This window comes from Gopherus flavomarginatus, chromosome 9 (genome assembly GCF_025201925.1).
Source record: "Gopherus flavomarginatus isolate rGopFla2 chromosome 9, rGopFla2.mat.asm, whole genome shotgun sequence".
Lineage (NCBI taxonomy): Eukaryota > Metazoa > Chordata > Testudines > Testudinidae > Gopherus > Gopherus flavomarginatus.
In genome coordinates, this window is record NC_066625.1 from 61768299 (window position 1) to 61783872 (window position 15574).

A 15574-nucleotide genomic window follows, 5' to 3' on the forward strand; every position below is an offset into this window, starting at 1 on the left:
CTATTCTTTGCTGCTATTTCTTTTACTTGCTCTAATTTACTTGAATTGGCTCATTATAAATCGTCAAAGTCAAATTGAACTTTGTGAGATTTTTAGCACTTCATTTTCCAGTAACTCATTGCTTCCACGTAGCTAATTAGAAGTTTAGGACCTGCAAGTACCATTGCTGCTGCTTTATTTTCCAAATAGTAAGAGAATGGGCTCTCAGGGGGCTGGCAAATTCATAAGGATTTAGGTTTAAGGGAACATAGGCTAACAGGAGCCTATAGATCTCAGACAGCCAGACACATAAGATCTGTTGTTCTCCTATGCTGTTCAGAATTTGTTTTTACATGGCACTCATGTCCTATGTTCTAACAACATTTTCACAAGCTCTGTTTTATGCTATCAATTCTACAGTTGCTTATCGGGCAGATTTGTAGTTTTACCTCCAGTGGATTCCACTGCTCAAATAAGCATAGTATGCAGTATAATTGTAATCGTGTCTGTGCCAGGGCATTAGAGAGACAACATGGGTGAGGTTAAAATCAGCTTTACATATGAGGTTATAAAAATTAGACTGCAGGCACTTCAGTCAAGTCTTCATATGTGTCTGTAAAATAATTGGCACAATGGCACCTTGATCCTGACTGAGGCCTTTGAGCCTTTTCCTAATAATAATCGTATCTTTTATTGGAGCAACTTCTGTTGATGAGACAGACAAGCTTTCAAGCCACACAGAGCTCTTCTTGAAAACTTGTCTCTCTCACCAACAGAAGTTGGTCCAATAAAAGATATTACCTCATCCATCTTGTCTGTCTAATAAACATTTATTATTGTACTCCTCCTTCTTTAATATTTTGGTGATTTCTAGTCACGAGTTTCAAGTTGATCTGGATCTGACAAAAATATGAGTTGCTAACACTAAAATGAATCGTCAGTTATCCCTACATTATTGCTGCTATCATTATTATTACTAGGACATAGCTCAAAGGCCCCAGTCAGGATCAGGGCCCCATTGTGCCAATTATTTTAGGGGTCCATAAGAAGACATAGTCCTTGTCTGAAGTGCTTACGGTCTAATTTTTATGTAAAGGTGAAGTGCAAAGGGCAAACAAAAATTGGGGTTTTACCCTGGGATGGGGTGGACTAGCCTTAAAGGCCCCCTGCTGGAGGCCTCAGGGCTCTGCCACATCCAGCCCAGGAAAGGAACAGTGGAGAGGTCCTCCAAGCAGGCTAGAGTGGCTGCAGGGGAAGCAGTCAATAAGGGCCCAGAAGGGCCATATAAAAGTAGCTGCAGCACAAAGCAGTGGTTGGTTGCTGCTTGGAGCTGGAGAAGAAAGCATTGCGGTCCTGGGTGGGAAAAGCAGCAGGACTACAGACAGCTAAGTCAGCTGGCAGGGACCAGGGGAGTGAGAGGCTCCTGGCTAGCTACTAGGACTGAGCCAAAGACAGTTTGCTAGCAGGGACCGGAGGAGCAATGAAGGAGTTCCTGGCAGTCTTCAGGGACTGAGTAGGGACTGAGCCCAGGGAGGGCCACAGGAAGATGGTGTCTCCAAGGAGGAAGTTCTGGGGATTCCACCCCTACCAGGGTTGGACTGATTTAAAGACCGCAGACACATCCAACCAGAGGGGGCACTTATGAGAGGTGGGTGCCAACCCCATTACATACCCTTTTTCATAATGTCTCAAAAGGTTGGCAGCCTCGTTTAAAAAAAAAAAAAAAAAGAGGGGGCGGGGGAGTTGCTGAAAAATCAGTATTGTCTAGTCATATCTGCTTGTCTGGGTTAATTGGAATCATACACATGTAGATTGTGAGCTGTCTCATTCCTTAATTAAAGAGTCCAGTATGTTGAATCTTTAATAAAGACTCTTTTTTTCTCAAGGGTGTTTATGTCCCTGAGTTATAAGTACGACAAAAACAAACAATTATAGTTTTAAACAGTCAGAATAAAAATCACTTTGTCTTCATCAGATTTCACTTGTATGATATTTCTGATGTCACAATAGAGCAATTCTCCAGACATCTGTAGGATCTTTTGGGAATAACAAGATGGACCTGACCTGATTTCTAAACAACCAAGGGAATTAAAAACAACCAACGGAGATTAAATATAAAAATAAATTTTAAGACCTCCTTTATACAACATTCAGCTCACCTTTTAAAACTACAATTTCCATCCTGGTGCCAAAAAAAAAAATACACCTGCTATGAAAGGGGTACTATTTATACAGAGAATAATAAATACAAAAACATGGAAATGCTTCAGGCTTAAGGAGGAGGCAAATATTTAATTGACCGCAGCAGTTGGCAGCCTCTGAAGGAAGCTACTGTTTTTTTTTCTTTGGTGGAAAAAAGATAGAGCCTGGATCCTGCAAAGTGCTGGCTTCAAAGGGTGTTGAACAACTTGCAGGAGTCATTCAGTACTTTGCAATATTGAGCCTTATGCCCAACCCCTCTCTAAGCCTTACTTAGCTTCTGAGGGATGAGCAGGAAGAACTGCCTTTGCTTATAGTCACAATAAAAAGATAGTATCAGAGAGGTAGCCGTGTTAGTCTGGATCTGTGAAAGCAGCAAAGAGTCCTGTGGCACCTTATAGACTAACAGACGTATTGGAGCATGAGCTTTCGTGGGCATCCGACGAAGTGGGTATTCACCCACGAAAGCTCATGCTCCAATACGTCTGTAAGTCTATAAGGTGCCACAGGACTCTTTGCTGCTAATAAAAATATAGCTCAGCATAAAATTATAAATATTAAATTAGAAGTTAAATATGAATGAGAGAGATCAAGTCATGCATGCCGTAGATTAAAGGGACAGCTCATTTATGTTTGACATCTTGGCAAAGTAGTTTTAAAAGCAGTGCATGGCTAGTGAACTTGTGTATCCCTGCCAAGTTCAGGATCAGGATTAGTGTACGTGCTGTGTTCGTGTCAGCTGGAGGAATCAATGCAGTCTTCCTGCACCCAGCTCTTCTGAAAGACTTCCTAAATTTCATCTTCATGAACCAGTGCTTGTTATACAAGGGCCTGGTCCAAAGCCCACTCAAGTTGGTGGAATGACTCCCCTTGACTTCAGTGGGCTTTGGATCAGGACCCTCAATGCCTGGTTCGATAGATCTGTGTGAAGAATGGATCCTTCCCATTTTTCTCTCATTCTCCATCCAATGTTGAATTCTTATAGACCAGTAGCAGAGCACTGAAGCTGGTGCTGTCCTCCTTCCCTGCCCCCTACCCAGCGAGGAGGAGTGCAGGGCAGCTGAAGCTGGTGTCCCGCCCCCTCAACTCCCCAAAGCCGGGAGCGATATGGGGCTGAAGCCGGGAGCCTTACCCTCTCCCTCCGAAGCTGGGAGCCGCACTGGGAGCCTCCCCACCCATAACAGCCCCTAGCTACACACTGCCTGCGCCCTGAGCTAGCCCCCTGCCCACACACAGCTCCTAGCTAGCCCCCTGCCTGCACGTAGCCCCTGGCTACTGCACCCCTGCACCCTGAGCGGTTTTCAAACTTTTTGAACTGAGTCCACCCTTTGAGTTATATTTTTTTGGTTGCATCTCCCCACAGCCCAGGCAGTGTGGCCTCCTGAGTGAGTCAGGGTGGAGGTTGTGCTCCCTCCCTGGACCTTGCTGTGCAGAGCAGGCTCAAGCTCTGCCAGCCTTTGCCTCCCACAACAAAATAGAAGTAAAACTGTGCCTATGCCCAAGGGTCCGCCCTGGCCCAAAACCCCTTTCACCCTTCCCTCCCCCCCGCAGGCCCTGGTATTCTTATAGCATGTTGAGGGGGGCCTCAGCAAGAAAAAGGTTGAGAACTCCTGAATTAGAAAATCAATTAGTAAAACAGTCAAAACTAGCTGGATTCATGTCACATTCTAGGGTGCAATTCAGACCAATGAGAGGTGATGTCACCACCTGCCCTGTAACCCTGGATGCCTTAAATGCTCTGCTGCTATAGCTGCCTGGACACTTCCAGCCAGCATGCCAGCATGCACATAATGTCTGTGTGTTTAGAAACCCTGGTTCAGCAACTCTGACTCCAGCAGCCTCCTTTTTATTTCACAGCCAAACTCTGGTCTTCATCAGCCTAGGTTACGGTAGAAGGGAGGAATGTTGTGCCTGTGATAATGGCTGTCAAGCCTGCTAAGCTGTTATAGCTGCTCAGTGCGTCTGTTCTTGGAGCTCCAGTGTTATAAGCGCTAGCAGAGAGCTCAGCCTGCTAATTCAACAGACCTTGTGTTACTCATAGGGAAAGACGACAGACGTGGTTTGGAGACAAAGGCACTCAGGTTTATTGCCTTCAAAACGCAGTCCTAATGACTCTCAGAACTTGCACAAGTACATTAATAAACGAGTACTCCATGGTAGGGAGTGGCTCAGTCAGCCGCAGGAGTGTCTGCTGTCCCCTCAGACACAAAAAGGGCTAAGGCAAGGTACTCTGGCATCTATGATGAGATAACTGGTTCTGTGGACATGGGAAAAGTAGTGGACGTGATGTATCTTGACTTCAGTAAAGCTTTTGATATGGTCTCTGTCAAAGTTAGAATCAGGACTCACAATTTGTCAGACCACTCTGTTTTATTAGCACAGCGCTCTGCCAATAACATTCAGAATATGTGAGCGGCCATGCAAGGCCAAAACAGTCTTATTTATACAGATAAAAGAGCAGGAATCAGACAAAGGAACAAAGAAAGCAAAACTAAAATTCACCTGGGGCACAGCATGCATATCCTACTTCCTTACTAACTCTTTATGGATCTGAGGCTAATACTTCACCAATTGCCCTTAAATGGTGCAATTGTTCTATGTGAATGTCTGTATTCCTGACACCTGGATTGCAGCATTCCAACAGTTTTTCTTAAACGTACAGACAGCATTTCTTTAATCCTTTCTATTTTCACAATATAATTCATTCTACTTTCACAATCCCTCCTTTTGGTCAAGCGCACGCCATGACCAACAATTACTGGGTTCCACAAATTAACCGTTTCTTATCTTTTTGTTCATCAGTGATATTCAAAATCATTATATTAGCACTCTGTTTTGGGGCAGCCATCTGGGTGACACAATTCTGGATACAACAGATTAACTGAAAGCATACAAAAATCACTAAGATTTCAAACAGGATAGTTAGGGCTCCCTGAAACAACCAGTTTCCTATGCCAGAAAAAACAGATTACTTAGCCACTTCCATAAAGAACTCAGCTCTTCATGAGGAAGATATGCGATTTGTTCTAAGTGGCTATAGCGATCTATTACCTTATTGGTATTGTATAAACATACAACATTGTTTTCCAGTGAAAGCACAGGTCCCTCCTTTGGCCACGAGCACTATGTCCAATGCCTGACGGTTCTGGAGGGCCACCTGTCCGATCGCCTCTGTTTCCTTGGCCAGGGCTCTTAAACTTTCTCTGGTTTTATTTGTCATTATTTAACTACTTAGGAGCCTTTTTGCCTGGTGTATTGCTCCCCCAAGTGGGGTAAAGGAACTGCCAATAGCCTCTTCCCAGGTGTCATTACTGTTCCATATTGTGTTAAACAGACAAGGTCCTCCAGTGAGGTCTGGGGAATTGAGTGGGATAGCCAGGACAGGAACACCAGTTTGAGAGTGGGCTGGGATGTGGCTGCAGACCCAGCATTTAAAAATAATAAGGGTCTGAGCTATCCACACTTGCTGCTGGATAAAAGAATTGTCATTGTGTGCACCCCAGACCTTAAGATACCAGCAGCCGAGGAACAGGCGCTACCAGAGCTGCATGTTGGAGGCAAGGCCCTTCTGGTTCTGACAACCTCAACTGAGGGAACTGCACTCACAGTTTTATGTCCACCAGGCAGCAGGCGCTCGGCTCACTACTGCTTCTTCTTGGGCCTTGCTTTATGTAGTCATCTGCTTCTGGCAACCCTTACGAGAGCGTAGATTGTAAGGTATTGCAGGCTGTTCCTCTACGTCTTCTTCCGGAGTCAAAAAAATTGACTCTGCGTGGTCCTGAGGTGGTGATTGGTTCACTGGGGTCTGTGCATTCTTACACTGCGAAGCATGTATCCACTCTGAGATGCCAGACAGTTTAACAGCCGTCCCTTGACTCTGGCTGTAACAATGGCCTTCACACCTTATCTTTTCCTGATGCATACATTCCTCATTCACACAAATAGATTTGAGAATACAAACAGTAGTATTTTATATAGAACAAAAAAAGCATTGCAAATTAAACCTTGCTAAGTTTTACAATTGATAACTAAGACAATTTACATTGAGACCCAGGCCTTCAATGTTTCTCTAATTTACTTAACACAGACACAATAGAGAATCCTGTCTCTTACTACCTAAATCTTAAAACAAAGAGTTAGAGAGGGCCCAATTTGTAATGCATATGGGAAAACACAATCCTATAGTCCCAGGGGGTCATTTCTTTCTGCTATTTAAAAATAGTGACTAGCAGGATGAAATCAAATTATACTTTAATTCTTATGGGATATTATAAAATCCTGCTCCTACATATCCCCCTTTTGACACTAAGATTATTAATCGCCAGTGTCACTTCTTATTTAGTCCACGTAATAGAAAATACTGGGAGGTGATTTGGGCCTGTGGCTTTAGCTTTACATACATTTGTTTTATCCACCAGCACATTTTAAACATTTCAATTAAACACATACAATGTAAAACCAAAAACAATTAGGGTAGTAATATTAGTATGCCAGTAGTTGTGGGAGACCATCCAGAAAATGTTATACCAATGGTAAGCTGTTATGCTTTTATGCAGTGGCAATTTTTAACATGTCCCCATTTGCGTGTATAATATGAATAGTTCAGTTTTCCACATTTTTGTTTTTATTTTTTTTTTTTGGAGCCATGTTACCTTTTTACCTTTTAACAGATGATTGGTAACTGTTTGCCATTTAATGCCAAGGTTGATAGAGAACTCAGCTAAATCAGTGCTTACAGTAAGCGGAGACTCTTTTGTTGTTGTTGTGGCAAATAGTAAATGTGATTATTGGTAAACACAGTACTTACATTACATTTACATTTGTCTTCTGGTGGGTTGCTAGCACTTTTTAAACACTTTTCCCCAAGAATTAACACATACACATAGTCCATTATACAGTACTTTGGATTATCTGAAAGACAAAAAGAACAGTTTTCTACCCCTTTTGGGGTGGCATTGATTATTGCTTAAAGATTTCATTCTTTTACAAATACCCTTCCTGACTGCAGGTAAAACAGAGGAATTACCCCCATATTTTCCTGTGTGTTTTTTTTTTTTTGTTTTTTTTTTTTAAGGCAGGCCAGGTTTTAATGGCTTCTACATTTTAAGGGTTATGCAAAAATTATTTCACTGTTTAGTTATTAAATTCATGAGGTGGTGTACCTCAAGTTTTGCCTCTTATATAGCAGACCAAGTTTGTAATGTTTTCCCTGCTGTGTTAAGCTTTAAGTTTATTCACAGGTAATAGCTGAGAAGCATCATTACCATATTACTTTAAAGGATTTTTCCAAAAATCATACACACTACAAGTTGTTACAGGGGTACTCACTAACATTAACATTATTTTAATGTTTAATATTAACAGTAACATTAGCATCAAATTTATTAAAGGTATCTTGTTATACCATGCCTTTTATGTAGGCAGTTTGTTTGCTGACCAGGTATGTTCTTTATTTGCAGCTTCATTTGTGCTGGCAGTTTTCACCTTTCTTTATCAGTTAGGTAATTTGCATCAACACAGGCTAGGCTTTTGGATTCAAAGCCATCAGCAGAGCTCAGAGACTCTGTTTTAACACACAGGGATCTGAAAAAGAAAACACAGCCTATTGCGGCTCTTTTTGGAGCCCTAATAGGATTTTAATTCAGCAGCATGTTTCATTTGCATTTTTTTTTACATCCCTTTCTACAATATACGCTGCACATGTCCTAAGGAAAATGCACATTCTTTCTATACTATAACTTTTCAAAAACATTAGCCATATTAATTTTTACATAAGGTATAACTTTGTTTTGTTTTTACAGAGTTTTCATGTACTTTTATTAAAGTGACAGTCTGATTACACATAGTCATTTTAAGGCTCAGTGTTTTTAATTTGTTTTGTGCACCTCACCTCTGCTGTTGCTTCAGAGGGTCACTGTTAACTTCTTATTCTGTCATTACAGCTCTTATCTGCTATTGTTACAAAAAAAACAAACCAAACAAACAAAAAGACTCCAGAATCTCTACCTATTCTCCTGATTCTGACTGTCCTATTGCAGCCATGACTTGGTCTTTATTTAAAAACATTTTAATTTTTGTAAAGAATCAAGTTACCCCTTAAGGGTTAAATGCTAAATCCCAAAGCCAAACAACACTAATTACCTGTGTCTTGCAAAAAAGTCTGTCAGTTTTGCAACTTTGAATCAAAGAGTCAAATGAATTTTTAGTGGCATTAAAAACAAAAACAAAATCAATTTATCTTACACCTACAAAACAGTAGTTTTACAAACCAGATGTGTTGGTTTAGATTCTTAGAACTTTACATACACAGACAAATAGATACATACACATTTTCTTATCCTTAACAATTTTTTTTACACTGCTTTGTTTTTGCATAGCTGTATATATATAAGGATTATTTACAGGCACTCTTCTGGAAAAGGGCCCATTTTCCCTTCAGAATATCTGCAAAGAAACCAAGAATTCTCTCTCTTTAACATGGTCCTTTTTAACATTTTCCACAAAGTTTAACTGCTTAATTCTCTCCAGTCTCTATAGTTAACTTTTCACTCTCTTTTCTTAAATCACTTGTTTATGTTCCAAAATGACACCTTTATCACCTTAGATTTCACCCTTTTAAGTATTGTTCCAGGGGTTCATGCCTGCACTTACTACTTTTTTTTACTCCTGACACTATTCCCTTAGGGCTTTCAACCTGTTTCTTTTCTGTTGCTTGCCTGCTTGTCTGGGCCCGATCCTGCTTTTTTCAATGAACCGTTTGTGAATGATATTGTGGTCATTTCACAATTTTGAAAGAAATGTTCAAGGAAAGGGACCAGGAAGGGTGGGGGCTAGTTGAGGAGCCCTCCCCCCCGCCCCCAACCTTGCTGAATTGGTAGTGGGACACTATAAAGAATCAGTTTCTGAGGCAGACAACAAAGGGGAACAGAACAAGGGACTTTTTGTCCTTTTTACAATGAGATGGGAGTATGAAGGGGTTTGGATCGATCTGGGGTTTGGAGAACGGGGTAAAGGGGAGCGCTCGGTCAAGTGGTGGGAGAGGAGGCTTTTAATAAAGCTTTTAACTTATTATTTGAATAAGTGAGAGAGGCCAGTTTTGATTTTGTCCACCTATGATTTGCCTCTTCCCACCACTGCATGAAACAATTAACCTCTCCTTTAGCCAATTTAGTTTTAGGTTGGCCGAGTTTGTCCTTTAAGACGTCCACTCAGTCTTTGTTCCAAGATTTTAACAGTGGCCACTGAGTTTTGGGATCCCCCTGAATTAGCCTAGACCATTTTCCCAGAAATTTACAGGAGTCTTGACCCTTTTTACAGGAGTCTGGACCCATCCTAAATACATAAAATGAGCCGGCGTTCATTTAGGGAACTGTCCCGACTTAGACGTCTGGTTACCAGTACAGGAGGACTTTCACACACCAATCACACAAGAAGGAAATTCAGGTTCGTCAGAGCGATGCCTGCTGCAACACATAAAAGGAGCCCACAGGCTACTGCCTCAATTGCCCTTGCTTTCACACTAAGGGTTTTACCCAAGGTGTGGTGCGGCTGCAATTGTGCAGATTTCACTCACTCAGACCGCGGGGACAGGAACCCCTTGGTTGGCCGATCCCCAGACAGAGACGGCACCCAGACTCAAACACTCCACAAGAGGACAGATAGACACAGAGACAGGACAGTCCTCAGTCCGGACAAAACACAGAAATAATTACCTGACCAGATTCCTGATGTCAGATCCCAGGATCCCTACCAGAACAGAGTGGGAACCAACAGGTTCGATGGTGTAGACCTCACTGTGGCTGTGCGCCTTTCCGCTCTAGTGGGGGACCGCTTGGGCCAAATGCCCAGGTGCCGGCTGCCACGGTCATCCCACAAAAACAGTCAGGAATCACACAGCCCCAGTGAAGACGTTTGCCATCTCGGTAGAACCTCCAAATTGTCAAAGTTAGAATCAGGACTCACAATTTGTCAGACCACTCTGTTTTATTAGCACAGCGCTCTGCCAATAACATTCAGAATATGTGAGCGGCCATGCAAGGCCAAAACAGTCTTATTTATACAGATAAAAGAGCAGGAATCAGACAAAGGAACAAAGAAAGCAAAACTGTAAAATTCACCTGGGGCACAGCATGCATATCCTACTTCCTTACTAACTCTTTATGGATCTGAGGCTAATACTTCACCAATTGCCCTTAAATGGTGCAATTGTTCTATGTGAATGTCTGTATTCCTGACACCTGGATTGCAGCATTCCAACAGTTTTTCTTAAAGGTACAGACAGCATTTCTTTAATCCTTTCTATTTTCACAATATAATTCATTCTACTTTCACATCTCCCACAGTATTCTTGCCAGCAAGTTAAAGTATGGATTGGATGAATGGACTATGAGGTGGCTAGAAAGCTGGCTAGATCGTTGGGCTCAGTGGGTAGTGATTAACGGCTTGATGTCTAGTTGGCAGCCAGTATCAAGCAGAGTGCCCCAGGAGTTGGTCCTGGGGGCAGTTTTGTTCAGCATCTTCATTAATGATCTGGATGTTGGGATGTATTGCACCCTCAACAAGTTCACGGATGACACTAAACTAGGGGAAGAAATAGATATGCTGGAGGGTAGTGATAGGGCCAAGAGTGACCTAGACAAATTGGAGGATTGGGCCAAAAGAAATCTGATGAGGTTCAACAAGGACAAGTGCAGAGTCCTGCACTTAGGAAGGAAGAATCCCGTGCACTGCTACAGTCTGGCTAAGCGTCAATTCTGCAGAAAAGGAACTGGGGATTACGGTGGATGAGAAGCTGGATATGAGTCAGCAGTGTGTTCTCGCTGCCAAGAAGGCAAACGGCATATTGGTCTGCGTTAGTAGGAGCATTGCCAGCAGATCGAGGGAAGTGATTATTCCTCTCTATTCAGCACTGGTGAGGCAACATCTGGAGTATTGTGTCCAGCTTTGGGACCCCCACTACAGAAGGGATGTGGACAAATTGGAGAGAGTCCAGCAGAGGACAATGAAAATGATTAGTGGGCTGGGGCACACAACTTATGAGGAGAGGCTGAGGGAACTGATCTTATTTAGCCTACAGAAGAGAAAAGTGAGGGGGGATTTGATAGCGGCCTTCAGTTACCTGAAGGGGGGTTCCAAAGAGGATGGAGCTAGGCTGTTCTCAATGGTGGCAAATATCAGAACAAGGAACAATGGTCTCAGGTTGCAGTGGGGGAGGTCTAGATTGGATATTAGGAAAAACTATTTCATTACGAGGATGGTGAAGCACTGGAATGGGTTATCTATGGAAGTGGTGGAATCTCCATCCATAGAGATTTTTAAAGTCAGGCTTGACAAAGCCCTGGCTGGGATAATTTAGTTGGGGTTGGTCCTGCTTTGAGCAGGGGGTTGGATTAGATGACCTCCTGAGGTCTCTTCCAACCTTAATCTTCTTCTATGATTTATAGACGGAGACAAACTACTGGGATAAACCACCTTATGTTTCTTGACATCTGTTTGTTACCTCCTTTTGTATTTTATTCCTAATATCTCAGACAAACATCCCTATTCATTACTTTGTCCAACCATCTTACTTAGTACTAGATTGGGGTGTATCTGTACGAGGCTTTTGAAATATATTTATGTAAATATCTAGTGACTAGTACTTTTTAGGAGTGTCTATGTTTTAGCAATACTAGCAGCAACTTTGCCAAGTTTACGTACCAGACTCTGAACTTGTAAGCATCTGCTTTGTTACATGACCTCACTTTGGTTCATGGCTTCTGATTTAGGCCTCAGGTCTTGCACCAGGCCCAGTGCTCCAGGCTCTCTCTATCTACTAAAGTTACTACTAGCCAAATGATCCCAACACAACCTCAGTCCCAAATTTCCCCAAACCATCTGCCCCGATGTGTCCAACCCTCTTCTAGAACACTCAGCGAAGTAATAAAATCCATTGCTGCTTTAAAAAGACAAAAACACAGTAATTTGTTGTAGTTAATCACTTAAATTCAAACACAGCACTGAGTTGGCTTACTGTAAAAACATGTAACAATTGTACAATTCTGGGAAGAGATGCCATGTGGTCTAGTGAAGACTTTTTGCTGATTTCTCCCCAGCTGGTGATAGTTGAATTGTTACCTCCACCCCTTGTTAGCTTGATGGCTTTGTTTACCTTTTGTGTAAATGTACCTTCATTGTCTGTCTGTCTGACCAGACTGGTCAGCCAAGCAAATACACATTCCATTGTCTAGGGCAGGCTGAGCTTATGCGTCGCTTGTCAAACACATTTTAAGAACATAATTCTAGTACGTGTCCATAACTCTTTGAAACACATCTTGTACATATATCATACAAGAATATTAATGATCTGTGAGTTATTTGTTTTCCATGACACCTTTTTAAATACAGATTATGACAACAGTGTGTTAGGTGTAGTGACTATTTCAGACCTGACAAGCCACTGACACAGAATACTGAAGACAAATGAGCCTCAGTGTCACAGTTACTGTGAAGCAAAATGCAAATAAAAAGTAAGCATTTGATTCATTGAAGGTGAGGCGATAGACCTGGGATGAGGAGCATTATCATGATACTGACTTCCCATATATCCAGTGGAAGCTGGATGCTTTATGAAATTGACATACTTGGGGACAGATTCCCCACTGGCTTCACTTGGAGCTGCATTCATTTATAGCAGTAGTGAAGTTATCCCTTGGACTCTAAAGTAGTGATGACAGCTCGAAGCACACCTACAAGAGTCTTTTGGGGCCTCACCAGCTACTCTTTAAAGGAGACTGTAATTTTTTTCCTTAAATGAAAGTGTTTTGTTGTCAGTCAGTGCTGGGTGCAGATTAACATAATCCATGTTTAGATTCATGAAGGAGCTCTCCTGACAGTAAAAATAAATAAATAAAAACAAAACCCCAGCATTTAAAAAGATATATTTTAAATGAAAAGAGCATGTTGATCTGCAAAAACAGATGACACAGTGCTTTTCTGCTAAGCCATCTGTCCATGTAACATTTCATCAGCTGCTTAAAATAATTGTTATCCACCTGCGACTTGGTATATAGCTTAATCAAGATATGTTCTGTTCACCATCAATATAATCCACCAAGAGACTGGATTTCTAATTCTGAAAATGCATGCAATCAAGTGGATTACCTAACAAAAACTCATCACAGATGCAGTTAGTTGGTGTTTTCTTCAAAGAACAGTGTGTCTAAGTAGAATGAAAAAACAAGGTAGCCTAACTAATAAAAAGGAGAGAAACAACCCCCAACACCTAGCCAGAGCTTGAGAACAGTCCTGTGACCCAAAGTGTGAAAATTTGACTTCCTAGAGGCAGCCTCTTCTCTCAAACAGCCATGTTGTGGTCCTCTTAATAGACATCAATGCAAGGGGAGAAGGAAGCTGAACTGAAGTAAACTCCTTGTTCTACAGGGACCAGAAAGATCCCCTGCATCTTGCCAGTGCAAATTTAAGTGACTTTCAATTAATCCCTTCTAATAGAATTTTCAAACAGTAGTGATATTGAACTGATTTTTTTTAACTTGAAAACCATGGAGTGAAAATAAATCTTACTTTTAAACTCAGGCTCTGATTTTAACTCAGTTTTTCATCTAAACGTCATGCCAAGAATACAGCTGATATAGAATCTCTCTTGTCTTATACATATGAATGTTTTTGTTAATATATGCATACAAATAGGAAGAAATGATGGCATTTAAACTGAACTTGGGGGTTGCTTTATTTATTGGCAGCTAGTTAGTGAAGAGGGAGAGAAACTGGCAATTTCTGACTTGTCTATCCTTTAAAAGAGAGTCAAGTGTTTTTTGCCATACTGATGTAAATGATGCATTGGCTCAATGGAACACAAAGAGGCATTTTGCAGTGATGAAAACTAATAATCTATCAACAACCTTGAGAGCCAGACACTAAATACTTGTCATTTCTCTGAATACTGTCCTGGCATTAGGATCTTTTCCCATATAATGCCTAGATTCGATAAATATTCCCATGCAGTAAAATAGCTTTTAGAATTATCAGTGCTAGCAATAAACATAAGAAACAACACAGCTCTTACTGTGGAAAAGGACATTTTTGGCCATTTATTTTTTCTCAGTTTTTGTTTGTTTATAACCCTGCTATATTACTATAATCATTTTAAATATCATCTGGACGGAATATTGGGTTTACAAAGTCTCTCTTACAATATTGTAAAGGTATAATAGATTCATAGATTCTAGGGTCAGAAGGGACTAATGTGATCATCTAGTCCGACCCTCTGCACAAATGCCAGATCTCAGCTCCATAACATCATCCAGTTAAATCAACTCAACAAAAGCAGCATTAATATGAAGACTAAAGGGGCAGAAATATGCTATAAAGCAGGATAGTACCTGAAGTGATAAAAGAGAAGAGAAAATATTCCAGATTCCTATCAACACAAGGGGAATCTGTCTCCTACCCTAAAAATGTAATGGAGGAAACAATTACAGACACTAGTGATTTCACTAACTGCCACCCAGTGCCTAACCTCCCTTTTCTAAACAATCTCACAGAGGGCAAAAATCCCAAATTGTAGAGAGTGAATGGAAGTGCCCTGAAATTGCTCACATCCTACAGTGAGCTAGAAGGATAATTCAAGGTCTGAGAAACATCACCTACAATGAGAGACTAAAGAAGTGCAATTTATTTTATTTCTCAAAGAGAAAGTTAAGAGTTGATTTGATCACGGTGTATATTTACTTAGATGGGGGAAATATCTGATACTAAAGGCTCTTTAGTCCAGCAGACAAAGGCATAATAAGCTCTACTGGCTGGGAGTTAATGTCTTCCAAGTTCAAACTGGAAATCTGGCACACATTTTAAAAGTGAGGGTAATTAACCATGGGCATTACGAAAGGTGTGGTAAATACTCCATCACTTGAAACCTTTAAAATAAAGCTTGAATGCCTTTCATTAAAAGGTGCTTTAGTTTAGACAAAGTTCTTGGGCTAGATACTAGAATCACTGGGTGAATTCAATGCTCTGTGATAGTCTGGTGTTCAGAGAAAATGATCATAATGTACCTTCTTGTTTTAAGTTTGTGAATGGTGGTAAGTTCTGGGCAACTGTTCCAGAATCTCACAAAGCACAGTCCTCCCTCACATATTAATCAACATCAACAAGGTCTTCAGAGAGCTATTGACACTCAGTACCAGTACCAGTACCAGTAGTAAAAAGACAACATTCAGTTCTACAACATCATCTGTAAAGAACACGAGGCCTTATCTTTCTCAGTGCCTTGCATCTAGATGGAGAGTAGCTGGCTAAGGCTGGAAACAGGCAGGACTAAGGTGATAGGAGCGAAGAACTCCAAAGAACTTCTCTCTCCTGTAACATCCCCCACTACTGAGGGCATTAGGCTTTGGTC

At 41.3% G+C, this 15574-nt stretch overlaps 1 protein-coding gene across 9 annotated transcripts in view; it reads left to right on the forward strand.

Moving 5' to 3' along the window:
- Positions 1-15574, forward strand: part of OTUD7A (OTU deubiquitinase 7A) — a 260695-nt gene that overhangs the window by 150120 nt on the left and 95001 nt on the right. The window lies entirely within an intron of this gene.